The 13,136-nt window shown below is 45.5% G+C and overlaps 1 protein-coding gene across 13 annotated transcripts in view; it reads left to right on the forward strand.

Annotated features, from left to right (window-relative positions):
• The window catches only part of ATXN1 (ataxin 1), a 416,282-nt gene that overhangs the window by 38,227 nt on the left and 364,919 nt on the right, over positions 1–13,136 (forward strand). Inside the window, exon 1 of one of the 13 annotated variants that reach the window (XM_086706208.1) lies at positions 9,264–12,912. The exons of the other annotated variants lie outside the window; for them this stretch is intronic. The gene's annotated coding sequence lies outside the window, so the exon portion shown is untranslated. Of the gene's footprint in view, positions 1–9,263; positions 12,913–13,136 lie in introns of those variants that run through there. 13 annotated transcript variants of the gene reach the window in all.

Genomic DNA, 13,136 nt, shown 5'->3' on the forward strand with positions numbered 1-13,136 from the left:
TTTTGCATTTGCCAGGAAGGCAGTTGAAACGCTTGCTGAGATTTCATGGACTTTCTGTCGATTCTTAACTCCCGGGTTGGGGCTAGGAATTTCGTTTTTCCTCCTCCCCTGTTTCAGATTCTCACGAAGTTTGTCCATACTTGGCCTTGAGTCAGCTGAAAGGGAGTGCCGTTCATTTCGTGCTCAGGACAATGAAGCTCTTTCCTCACCTGTCTGGAATAGCTGATTGGGCTAAACTTCTAGTCTGAGGCATGTGAGTCAGACAGAGGCAAAGACTTAAATGTTATTAACATGAGAAAAATCTTTTGAACGTGAAGTCATCGTGCTTGAGGTTACTTTGAACCCTCCTCATAGTCTTTTTTATGATTTGTACCAGAATCAACATGCTTCGGTTTTATGCTAAAAAACACCGTGGAGTGAAAATGGGCACAAACTGGAAATTACTTGATGGCCAGAAACTTTCATATTAGAGAAATGTTAATACTGCAATAAATATTTAGTGAAGCTGCTTGACTCATGAGCGGTTTCTTTTAATGGTTTTTGGGTTCAGGAATTTTGTTTTATTTTAATTTTATTTTTTAAATTTCCATCCAAGTTAGTTAGCATCTAGTGCAACAATGATTTCAGGAGTAGATTCCTTAATGCCGCTGACCCATTTAGCCCATCCCCCCTCCCAGACCCCCTCCAGTAACCCTCTCTTCATTCTCCCTATGTAAGAGTCTCTTATGTTTTGTCCCCCTCCCTGTTTTTATATTATTTTTGCTTCCCTTCCCTTGTGTTCATCTGTTCTGTGTCTTCAAGTTGGGTTCAGGAATTTTTAAGTCAGATGCTTTGTAATTTAAATTAACTTCTAAGCAAGGAAGTACACTATGTCGTTAATTAAAAATACATATATAGTTAGAAGTTAAAATTGTGTAATTATCTTAATGCTCCAGAGCATCTTTTCTGACTACACATTGGAACTTATTCTGTTGAATGCAGGGATTTGTCCAGAAAAGCTTAAGGAAATTCAGCCTACGCAGGAAAATTTGCTAGATTTATAAATAAAAGGTTTGGCTAAAGGGATGATACATGACACAATTTTATTTTATCTATAAAAGATCGTATTTGAGTGTTTTTCTCTTGGTCCTTCTTTTAGGATTAAGTAATAATTTGGTTGCTCTAGAGCAGTAAGATTTTTGTAAACTGTGGGTAATTGAACTCATTTTAGCTGGATCAGGGTAGACTACCTTTTAACGAATCCCCAAAAGGTATCTTTTTTATAAAGTGCAAATGTCCCCAGAGATAGCACATGTGAGATGCTGAAGTAGGAAAGAAAGATAATATAAGTATGCCATCTGTTTCTTGAAGGAATGACCTCTTCTGTATTGAAAAGTAATGTTAAAGAATTCAAAGTTTCGAATTTTTAGTGGAAATCATTTATAAATCATGGCACTGACTTTTAATCCTTAGCAGAATTCTTCTTTATTTCTAAGAAGCTTACATAAATGTTTATATAAATGTAGCCTTAAATATTTTAACATGTCTTCTTCTTCTTCTTCTTCTTCTTCTTTTTTTTTTGAGAACATACAGAGACAGAGCATGAGCAGGGGAGGGGCACAGAGAGAAAGGAAGATAGATACAGAATCTGAAGCAGGCTCCAGGCTCTGAGCTGTCAGCATGGAGCCTGACGTGGGGCTCCAACTCATGAACCATCTGATTGTGACCTGAGCCAAAGTCGGACACTCAACCGAATGAGCCGCCCGGGTGCCCCTAACCTTAAATATTTTAAATGTAGCATACCAGCATTATTTAAAGACAACATTATGCATGATAATGCACAATGTTTTTACATAAAAACGCTTTATACCTTCTTTGGAAGAAAAATCTTCCTTTTTTTTTTTTTTTTAAGGAAAAAAAAAAAAAAGCTCCTGAACATAACGCCTTTTGGAGCAGAGTAGGAAACTCGTATTGTTGTGCTGTGTACATGGAATGAGGGAAGTAACAGTGTCTGCTCGGCTTTAGTAAGTTAGATGCTTCAACTTCCTCAAGAAGCTGAGTTACAGAACCTACATTCTTTTTTTTTTTTTTTAAACGTTTTATTTATTTTTGAGACAGGGAGAGACAGAGCATGAACGGGAGAGGGTCAGAAAGAGAGGGAGACACAGAATCTGAAACAGGCTCCAGGCTCTGAGCAGTCAGCACAGAGCCCGACGCGGGGCTCGAACTCACGGACCGCGAGATCATGACCTGAGCCGAAGTCGGCCGCCCAACCGACTGAGCCACCCAGGCGCCCCGAGAACCTACATTCTTATTGCAGAAGTATGATTAGTGTTTGGTGAGGCTGATATAGAGTCAGGTGTGGTAACGGTAATGACTCAGAGGCTTTGTCATTTGACGTATTTTCTCTGTGTAATTTTAGACTTTTCCTGTTATTTTGGAATTTTTTTTTCATTATTTACTAGGGGTTCAGCACCCACAGAGCCAAGAAAAGCAATTGTTACAGGGCTCAGCATACAGAATCAGTTTTGTTGAACAAAAAGGGAGAAACAAAAAGGGAGAAACAAAAAAATCTTGTTTTTAATTAGGCTTATCCATTTAAATGTATTATTTTTCCTCATCACTCCACACACGCCCAACATAAAAGTACATTTTGGATTTAAAAGAGAACAAGAAGAGGGGCGCCTGGGTGGCTCAGTCGGTTGAGCCTCCGATTTTGGCTCGCGGTCCGTGAGTTCGAGCCCCGCGTCGGGCTCTGTGCTGACCGCCCGGAGCCCGGAGCCTGCTTCGGATTGTGGGTCTCCCTGTCTCTCTGCTCCTCCCCCGCTCATGCTCTGTCTCTCTCTTTCTCTCTCTCTCTCTCAAAAATAAACATTTAAAAAATACTAAATAAATAAAAATAAAAGAGAACAAGACGTTTTAGTAAAATGGAAAGTTCAAGATTCTTTGTTTCTTGTACCTTCCCCAGCCATTCCTGCCGGTTGGAGCCTGGGCCCGTGGGGGGCGCCCGGCAGCCACGGTTGATAAGGGCACATCCCCTCGCTGGTTCACAGCGCGCAGACAGTAGGGAGAATCCCTAACGGGAGCCTGGGATCCTTACCACCCGTCTTGCGTTCCCCCCACCTCAGCTGGCGCGGCCTGGTTCGTGGGGTGACCGGGGGAGGGGGCCGTGTGACGGAGCTCGTTTGCCTGACGCCACGCTAAGGTGGTCGGGAGTCTTCACTCCTGCTCGCCGGGCTCTTGGAGCTCCCGTGGCTCCAAGTGACCGACTCACAACACAGAGTGACGTCACACGGGCGTGCGTTTTTCTGGGGAGACGGGTGCAGCTTTCGTCAGATCCCCAAAGGATTGTGTGTCCCTCAGAAGGTCAGTAAGAGGCTCTCGTTTACAATGAAGAGATATACAGCCCTTTGTGGAGAGGATATTAAGGCTGAGGTACAGAGAGCAGGCCATAGGCTACCTTTTTTGTTCTATCAAAACGGCCCACGGCACGGTCCCACCAAGCTGGCCCCGCACGCATCCCCGGGAGGTACTTAAAACAATTTGTGTACTTTGAAATAATGGGAAAAGCCACGTCTCAGGGCTCGTAGCATCTGAATTTTGAGCCGACGAGATGCTGCACCCTTGTTCGCTGTAGCTCCGCGTTTTTCTTGTATTGGAAATTGCCCAGTGTGAGACAAATGAGCTGCATTTGGGAAAATGTGTGCATGATCGAGTGAAGACGGTAATAGCAATCTTTAGAGAGCTGGCTTCTAGTTTACATTCGTATTAAGAACTGTGTGGAGCCAGAAGACTTAACGTGGTATGGAAATAAGGATCTGGTTATCTGCTCGATGTGTCAAGCACAACTCTCCTGTACCTTTACGTTCGCACAACACTTGACAGTTTGCAAAACTGAACTTAGATGTACAGCTGATAAGGGCAGATGTTCCTTGTCTGGATTCTAGCTGTTCTCACCATGCCGGCCCCGTACCTGGCCTGCCCCATATCTGCAGAAATCTTTTGTTGGGCAAACTACCTCGGTAGCTTCTCAGAGCAGTCCTGGGGACATAGACACAGCGACTTTTAGCGTTCCTCTCTACAGACTCAGGGAGGGCAGATATTTACCTGAGGTCACAAGTCTGCTGGGGAAGGCATTGAAACTTCTCCTTTACACAGTGCTTTACCTTGATCTAGATAATGAAAGTGCAAAAGCCACCTTTTGACGAACTGAGTTTTCACAGAAGAGGATTAGGGAGTGCTTGTAACCCTCAGATAGTCTCAAAAACAATAGGAGCCTGCTTGGTTAAACAGGGAGAAAAGCTGAAGGTAATATGTCTTGTTGGTGTTATCAAGTCAGGCTTTTTTTTTTTTTTTTTTTTTAACGTTTATTTATTTTTGAGAGATGAGAGAGACCGAGCACGAGGAGGGGGAGAGGCAGAGAGAGAGGGAGACACAGAATCCAAAGCAGGCTCCAGGCTCTGAGCTGTCAGCACAGAGCCCGACGCGGGGCTCGAACCCACGAACTGCGAGATCATGACCTGAGCAGAAGTCCGTTGCTCAACCGACAGAGCCACCCAGGCGCCCCAAGTCAGGCTTTTATAATTAGTGGAAGAAAAGGAAGATAGTTTATTCATTCCCATCCAACCAGATACTTACTGACTGGCCCTACGCTGGGCCAAGCGTAGTTGTATGCACTGGGGTTATAACAGGGAACGGATGTTGTATAGGTCCCTGCCCTCAGAGAGCTTACCTCCTCACTGGGGACACTGACCACAGAGTAAGCCTGTGCATTTCCAGAGAAACAAAGAGAAAAAGGTATGGTAGGGGAGAGAGAATGATGGCGACAGGGAGGGGGATTGTTTGGGTAGGATGCAGCATTTGTTCAGAGGCTGTGACTTATGATGTACAGAAGCCAGCACTGGAAGATTGGGATGGTGACGGAGGGGTGAGATGTGCGAATCCGGAGTAGAGCCTTCCCTGTTGAGAGAATGGCCAGGCTAAGGCCTTGAGGTCAGAAGGAGACTTTGTGTCTGGAGCTAGACGCAGAAGGTCTTGGATTTCGTTCTAAATGGGATGGGAGAATTCGTTTCCTTGGGCAGCCCTAACAAATTTGTCACAAACTTGGTGGCTTAAAACGGCAGAAATTTGTCCTGTCATTGTTCCAAAGAGCACAAGTCAGAAATCAGGATGTCTACAGGGCCGTACTCCCTCTGAAGTCTCCAGGGGAGAGTCTGTCCTTCCCTGGTCCATCTTCCTGTGTCTCCAACATTGCTTGACTATTGGGAGTATCACTCCAGTCTCTGCCTCTGTCTTCACATGGCCTCTTCCTCTGTGTCTGTGCCCTGGTTTTTTGTTTGTTTGTTTGGGTTTTTTTTCTGTCTCTTTTGAGGACACTGGTCATTGGACTTAGGGCCCATGCAGGTAACCCGGGATGATCTCATCTCAAGATCCTTAACCCTATTACGGGTTCTAGGATGTCTGTCTGCAATCCACCTTTCAGGAACCACTGAGTTCCCTAATGGCTCCCATGACAGGAACCACTGAGGGTGTTTAAGCAGAGGGAGAATGGCATCTACTGTATTTGAAAAGGATGGCTCTGGTGATATGGGGAAATGGTTACAGGCAATGAAGAATCCACCAGGGTGACCATCTGGGAAGCTATCTCAGTGATCCTGGCAGGGGCAGCGATGGAAAGAAATGGGTAGATTTCTGTCTGCATCACGGGTGACACAGAGGGAGTTTGTCGATGGAGTAAGTAGCAAGGAAGGAAGAGAGAGAGGTGCAGGGGGGCAGCGCCTGTCACCCAGAAGGGGGAAAGCTGGTTTAGGACCAGGTTGGTGCAGCAGTGGTGACATCCGGAGTTCTGTTTTGGACATGCGAACTGTGAGCGATGGAGGTGTATTTGGACATATGTAGCAAGATGCAAGTTTGAGCTTTGTCAGCCTAGACCTGGTTAGCGTCTGACGCCCTCACTTCCACCTCCCTAAGGGGAGGGTTTTCATGGAGCAGAGACGGTGACTCAGTCCATTAGTATGACCATCACAGACTGATGACCACCTGGTATTTCGATCAGGGCCAGAAGAAGAAGGCAAGCCAGTAAAGACGGGGCCATGAGGAGAATCTGGCTCAGCTCTCGCCGGCTGTCACAAAGGCCGTGTGTGGTTGGCTGTTATTTCGTAAATATCATCGTTGCCTTTGAAATCTTATATTCTCAGCCCGGCAGGCCTGATTGGCAGAGTCACTGATTTTTCTAGTTTGGGACGATGTGCTTATTCTTAAAGCCATCCTCATTTATTAACCTACATTCATTTTTTTTTTTTAATTTCAGTGCTCCAATCAATAATTATTTCTCTTGACAGTTTTTGACAGCCTGCTACTACATTTAGCTGTTTAGCGTGAATGCAAAAGGTGATCTCTCAATTTGCACAAATGGAGTAAAGTTGGTCTTTTATCCTGTGCTTTGGGGGAATCTGGAAATACAGGCGTGTTTACTCTGCCCTGGGGGAGTTTTTGAGGTAGGAATACTTAATACTTTTCTATATGAGAAGATAGAGAGCTGCAGGGCACTAAAATTTTCTGTTGTGTGGCGTTTTGCTGATGTTGTAAGATTCACTTGAAAGGCTGGATTTCTCTTAATTGGAATTGATAATGTGAGGTCAGCCACAAAATTTGTACTCATGGTGTGCCAGGCACTGCGATAAATGGGATGGGAGATTATACCCAGTCCTTAAGAAGTAGAGTGGACAGGGGCGCCTGGGTGGCGCAGCCGGTTAAGCGTCCGACTTCAGCCAGGTCACGATCTCGCGGTCCGTGGGTTCGAGCCCCGCGTCGGGCTCTGGGCTGATGGCTCAGAGCCTGGAGCCTGTTTCCGATTCTGTGTCTCCCTCTCTCTCTGCCCCTCCCCCATTCATGCTCTGTCTCTCTCTGTCCCAAAAATAAATAAATGTTGAAGAAGTAGAGTGGACAGCGGGGGGGATAAATACCCCCCAAACCAAAACAAAACCAAAAAGCCCCAAAAAACGCCACCTCTAAAATGCTGATGCCTAGAAATACATGGAAAATGAGAGTTTTATCTTGCTACATACATGCACTTATGATGGTCCTGCCTGGAAATCTCAAGTGACAGATGAGGAGCAAAAGTGCATGATTATCCTCGTATAGATACATCACGTGCACACACGTATGTGGGCACGTTACGGTCAAGGGCAAACCTATCTAAAGACCAAACAGCAGGGGGAAATGTTCTTTCTCACCCCAATCGCAGTGTTAAACCTCTTCGCAGTTCTCTGCCGTAGCTGTGCGTTTACGTCTTGATAACTTACCAGCGAGCACATAATATTTAATTCCTGGTTGGATTGTGCAACCAGACAGTCCATTCCCAGAGAAACAGTGCGAAATGTGGAAGTAAGTGTTTTCCTTGAGAACTAGCAGCTTCCTTGCTCCAAGCGGTTCTTCTGTGAGTATGAGAATGACCTCTAGGGTAGAAGTTCTGGAACGGAGGGAGGAGAGCAGATTGGGTCACAGTTCACAGGAAAGGAGGGGCTTGGTTCTTCCTGGCAGAGTCTGCCCTTAGCTCTGATGGCCCTCCTTGGGCTGGGGGCGTTGGGCCTCACACATCCTGGCATGATTTAGGGAAGCAGGTAGTGACCTTCTCGTGCCCTCTCTTTCATTTTGCCCCGGGCATATTAATAGAAAAAAAAAATTCACTGTTACATTTTTGTGGCTAAAACTTTTCCAACTCCCGTACTGAGCCTTTGTTTTTCAGCTTAGTAGGACAAAAGGGCTAGCATTTTCTGGACATCATTAAGCCTTCACCATGCTTTAGGTTTCTTTCAAAAAAAAAAAAAAAAATAAAAAGAACGTAAACTCTATGGCGCCCGATTGTGGCAGCTCTACCGGGGCACTGCTGTTGGCTCTTACTAACTTCGCTCTGGTTTTTAGATGACTTCTTTAAATCTGGTGCTGGTTTCCAGTCCACATCCACTCACAGGGACGCAGACGTGAAACTTTGTCCCGAAGCATTGAGTTCTTTGGCCTGTTGTCCCAGGAGGCACTGGGGAAATCCGTCGAAAACGAGCAGACATGGAAGGGGTGTGTTAGCCGCCGCAGAGGGCCGCCCGATCTCCCCGCCCTGGCGGCCGCCTCGGCCCTTCAGCCCAGAGATGGTTGCAGGTCTGTGTCCAGGCCTCGCCACGCCGGACTCAGGGAGCTACGTCACGCGAGCCTGGCATGGCGTGACTGTGCCAGGGAGTTAATTCACAACACAAGACGTCATTTACGTATTCTTAGGTCCACTTGATCAGCACATTCTGTCTCTGGGTCCGGCCACGTGGGAATGTAAATAAATCCTAGCTGGAAGCTGCTTTATGGATTCATCCTGAGAAATTGCTACCTGGATGCAGGTAGCAGTCGTGCCTCGGCACACGATGTTTCCCGAAGGGATATCGCGTGGAGGCAAGTGGTCGCTTGGTGAGCGGGGAGTCGAACGAGGGAGCGTGGTGTTACTGTTGAGTGGCCCCACGCTGGCACAGCCTGGCGCTCTGCTCATGGCAGGAGAAGCCTGGTGTCTCTAACGGGATCAGAAACGCTGATCAATGGCTACAAGTCCCAGGAGACCTCTCGGCAGGGTGGCCTTGCCAGTGAAGCCGACTCCCTCCCCCCAACAACCTTGGCATTAGCTTTAATGACTATACTTCCCTTTTGAGGACATCGTCTTTTCATCGGCTGCTGTCCAGGGCCCTGGGGGTAGGGGTGGTAATGGTGGGGATGATGCTTTTCTTTTTTCAGTTGGCTTTGTGCACATTCTAATCCACTACATCTTGTTCTTGCTGTAAACCTCTGACTAGGCCATCCCTTTTCCCCATTTCCAGGTTCCCAGCGGGGAAAGAATAAGTCCCTTGGTGACTTTAGGATAAACATTCCACGAGTTATCCCTTCAGATCAAGCGCTGTGAGTGGCTTAGCAATATGGAGGCATTCGTCCAGAGCAGGGGTAGGCACGCTATGGCCTGCTGGCCAAATCCAGCCTGCCAGCTGTTTTTGTAAATAAAGTTTTATTGGAACGCAGCCATGCCCATTCATTGATCTGCCGTCTACGGGTGCTTTCGCACTACAACCGCAGCCCTGAGTTGAGTAGTTGCGAAAGAGGCTGGAGGCCAGCACAGCCTGAAACACTTACTCTTGGGTCCTTTTCAGAACATGTTTGCCAACCCTGGTCTGTAGAATTTGCAAGTCATAATTGCTGCAAGTAGGAACTAGAAGTACCACCCCCTCCCCCGCCCGCTGCCCCCCCCCTTCAGTAAACAGATGGAGGGATCAGAGAAAGAATGTGACTTGCCTTAAGGTCACAGAGCTGGTTAGTGGGAGAGCTAGAAGCTGAATTCAAACCTTCTGGTTCCTAGTATGAGTTTTTGGCCCCTACTTTTGGAGGAGGAGCACTGTGAGCTTTACCGTTTACAAGCCATCAGCCATTACAACATAACGAAATTTAGCTTCTTTCGTAGCCGGCCCTGCCTTCCAAACTGACTTCACCAGATAAAATCGCCAGCCAGGCTGGCATTGATATTCATTTATTAATCTTACAAATAATACCTCCCAGATCTAGGAACGGAGATAAGGGCTAGGGACATGGATGAACAAATAATGCCTTTACCCACAGGAAGTGTGGATGAGAATGGTCAGATATTTGCACGTTGTTTTTTGCAGGGTGTTCTGATAGGGCCGTGCACAAAACAAGGCTGTGATCATGTAGAGGAAGGATGGTGTTAATTTGGCCTTAAGGAGGTAGTGGTGTTGTCAGAGTGGCTTCAAAGAATTAGAGATGTTTGAGCTGGGAGTCTTGCAGGCAGAGAAAGGCAGTAGAAATGGCCTGGGGCCCTCTAGGCATGAAGTTTGGGACTACTTGTCGACCATAGTGAGAGAGTTGGAAAGGTAGATTGGGGCCAAATTGTGGAGCCCATGGCATTTTATGATAAGGATGTGTAGTTTACATTCTGGAAGTTTCTGACCTATAGATTCCAGAACACGTGGGCAACCACAGTTCTTATAAAAGAGGGCCATCTTGAGCAGCATCTTTAGATTTAATAATTAATACCACAAATATAGAAACAGCTTTCTCCCCAATATATGTAGCTGGCTGATACTATGATTCATCAACCAAAAACTCATTGAAGTGTTATAAACTATAAATTTACACTATTTATTAATAAGTTGATAAATAATTATTATTAAATAACTTTATAATTCATTATAATTAAAAAATACTTCATTGATACTATTATATATCAATAGCATCTTTTTGCTTATTGGATATTTTCTTGATCACTAGATACTGAATAAAAATAGATATTGACTAAAAGTAATTGCCCGAAGTGTCCAAAATTTTTGATTAAAAAATGTTAGGAACTGCCACTATTGACAGTCATGAAATTTTTTGAGTAAGTAAATGGCCCAGGTTCCAGAGTCAAGCTGCTACAAATTTTATTGGCTGTGTGACTTTGAGTAAGTTGTTTAATCTCTGCAAGCTTTAGAGTCTTTCCCTCTAAGGGCAACATTTGCCTTTTCAGATTGGTACAGAGATACCATAAATGTAGGAAAAGCCTGTAGCGAGAGGTTGGTGCCGAGCGATGCTTACTGGTTTTGGTGGTATGGGCAGATGTGCCTTAGATCTGACCCAATATGGAGGATGAGTCGACAGGCGGGAGTTGTAAGACCTTTTCGTTATCCAAGTGAGAAATAATGGAGGCCTGGATTAGGGCAGAGGAGGGGGCCTGGAGAGGATGGGAAAGTGTATACATCCACCTTCGGCAATGATGTGGAAAGCGAAAGAAGCCACTTCTGTTCATACCTAAAGCAAGGGACCGGGCAGAGATTAGAGTTTAGCGAAACCTAATGGCATGACTTCCTGGCACCATATCCTGTGAATTATCTGGCAAGTTCCATGGCTCTTAATTCCTGGAATTGATCTAGATAAGAATTCACCCAGGGTAAATTTCTTTTATTAGTTTAATGAATTAATGAACTCCTCCCTGGAACGTGTTGAAACTAGAATTAGCACAGAAGTACCTCCTTTCATTGGGATTTAGCAGAACCCTGCCATTTAGCCTATACCCATACTAGAACTTTCAAAAGAATGTATACAAGGCAATGCGTGGCATATTCCAATTTTTAAAAAAAAATGAGCTGAAATTTACATATTAAATATTTAAGCGCCTATGCTTAGAAAAAGTCAGACAGCATAAGTGTTAAGTGTCATCTGAGAGATTTTTATTTCCTTCTTTGTCATTTCTGTATTTTCCAAAATGAATATATGTATTTTTAATAAGTGCTAAAAAGGAAACCAACAACAGAAAGGAACAGATCAGAAGGGCTTCAGGGAATTTGCTGTTCCTGTCTTTTTGAGTAGCTGTTTACAAATGCTAGTGGTAATGGGTGCCTTCCCAACTGTGTTTCAATTCAGTCAGATGGTGTTCTATATCTAGGGATATGGGGGCTAGCTCATAAAGGTGGGTGGCAGTGAGAAATTAGAGTAGCAGTCATACGTGCCGATGGGGCCAGTCAAAATTTGACTATTACATTTTATTGAATTATTTTTAATGTGAAATTCGAGTCCAGGCTAAGACATATGATTTTTGTTATTTACCATCGTCTCTCAGTCTGCAGATTCTCACACGCGTGGGTGTTTGCGCACATGCATGGGCATACACCGCCGAGGTGCCGAAACGTTCACCGTGAGCAGCGACAACACAGATTCAGAAATCAGGAAATGGGGGGTCTGGTCTCAGCTCTGTTACTTGGTTTTGTAATAGGCTTGACTAAGTCACTAGGCTCCCTGAGCCCAGATTCTTTATGTGTGAGTGAGGAATAATCGGTAAGAGTTCTGACCACCTCACAGGGGTATTTTGGAAATCCATTTTGAACGGATTATAAAATGCCATGCATATGAGTTGTTTTCAGTGCTGGCTTGGCTGCTCGTCAGCGTCGTGGTTATGGACACGTGACAGCAGCTCTCTGGACCCCAGTGCGATAAACTCCAGATGACCTTGCTGTCCATCCAGCACAGAGATGTGGGGTTCAGAGATGGTGGGTCAGAAAGGCTTGCCCTGGGGGCAGGTGGTTTTCTAACCGAGCAGGCGTCAGAATCATCTGGAGGGCTTGTGCTACCACTGATCCCTGCCTCCCCCCTCAGGGTTTCTGATTATATAGAGTGAGGCCTGAGAATATGCATTTTTTAAGTAGGCAGAATCCAGTGTGGAACTTGAACTCAGGACCTGGAGATCGAGACCCGAGCTGAGATCAAGAGTCAGACACTTAACCGACTGACCCACTTGATCTCACCCGAGAATATGCATTTCTAACACATCCCCCATGATACTGGTGCTGCTGTCCCAGAGGCCACGCTTGAAGGGTGAGGGCGGGTAGCGGGCAGGTGGGAGAACTGTACACGCTGTGAAAAAGCACATCACTGAATTACTCAGTATTCACTACCCCCTCCCATGCACGCACACCAAAATCACCCAAACTGGATGTTTTCTGAGATTTCGTTCCTTTTCCTGAATGTTTGGTTCTGTCATGATACCTCAGCCTGTGGAAACACAAAGTGACTTTTGGATCAAGCAGTTCTCGCCTACGTAACCCCACGTAACATCGGCCCCCCATCGTACGTAACTTACTACCCCCCATCAGCTCAGAACGCGGAGACGATTGTATTCATACGTGTGTGTGCACCAGAGGCCAGTGATGTCTTTGGCTCTGTTCTCCTTTTTAAAAATGCAGTGAGTAAGCTAATTTTGTAGGAATGTCTCAGAAAGCTATTCCTGTAAACCCAGCATTGTTAAGCTGAGATAGAGGAAGCAGCACTGATTAGCGCAGTGTAGACGACTAATCGTGTAGACGACCCTCCAGATTCAGAAGGTTTGGACAGGAACCCTCTGACTCATCCCTTATGGCTCTGGTGTGTGGTAACGTTTAATTTTCTCCCGTGGCATCTCTTTTTTCAGCCAGGGTTAATACTTCTATGTGATTCTTTCACTGGAGGGGATGAGTAAGCGGGGGAGAGTTGGCATTCATTGCTTCATCAACTGTGTGTGTGAGTCATCTCCCGCTTGTCTTATTAATTCAACTGGAAGGAGGGGAAATGTTATCTCTGGTTCCTGAGGCCAGTTTGGGCTTCAGTTA

The sequence above is a fragment of the Puma concolor genome, chromosome B2 (genome assembly GCF_028749965.1).
Source record: "Puma concolor isolate L17-30 chromosome B2, mPumCon1.1.hap2, whole genome shotgun sequence".
NCBI lineage: Eukaryota > Metazoa > Chordata > Mammalia > Carnivora > Felidae > Puma > Puma concolor.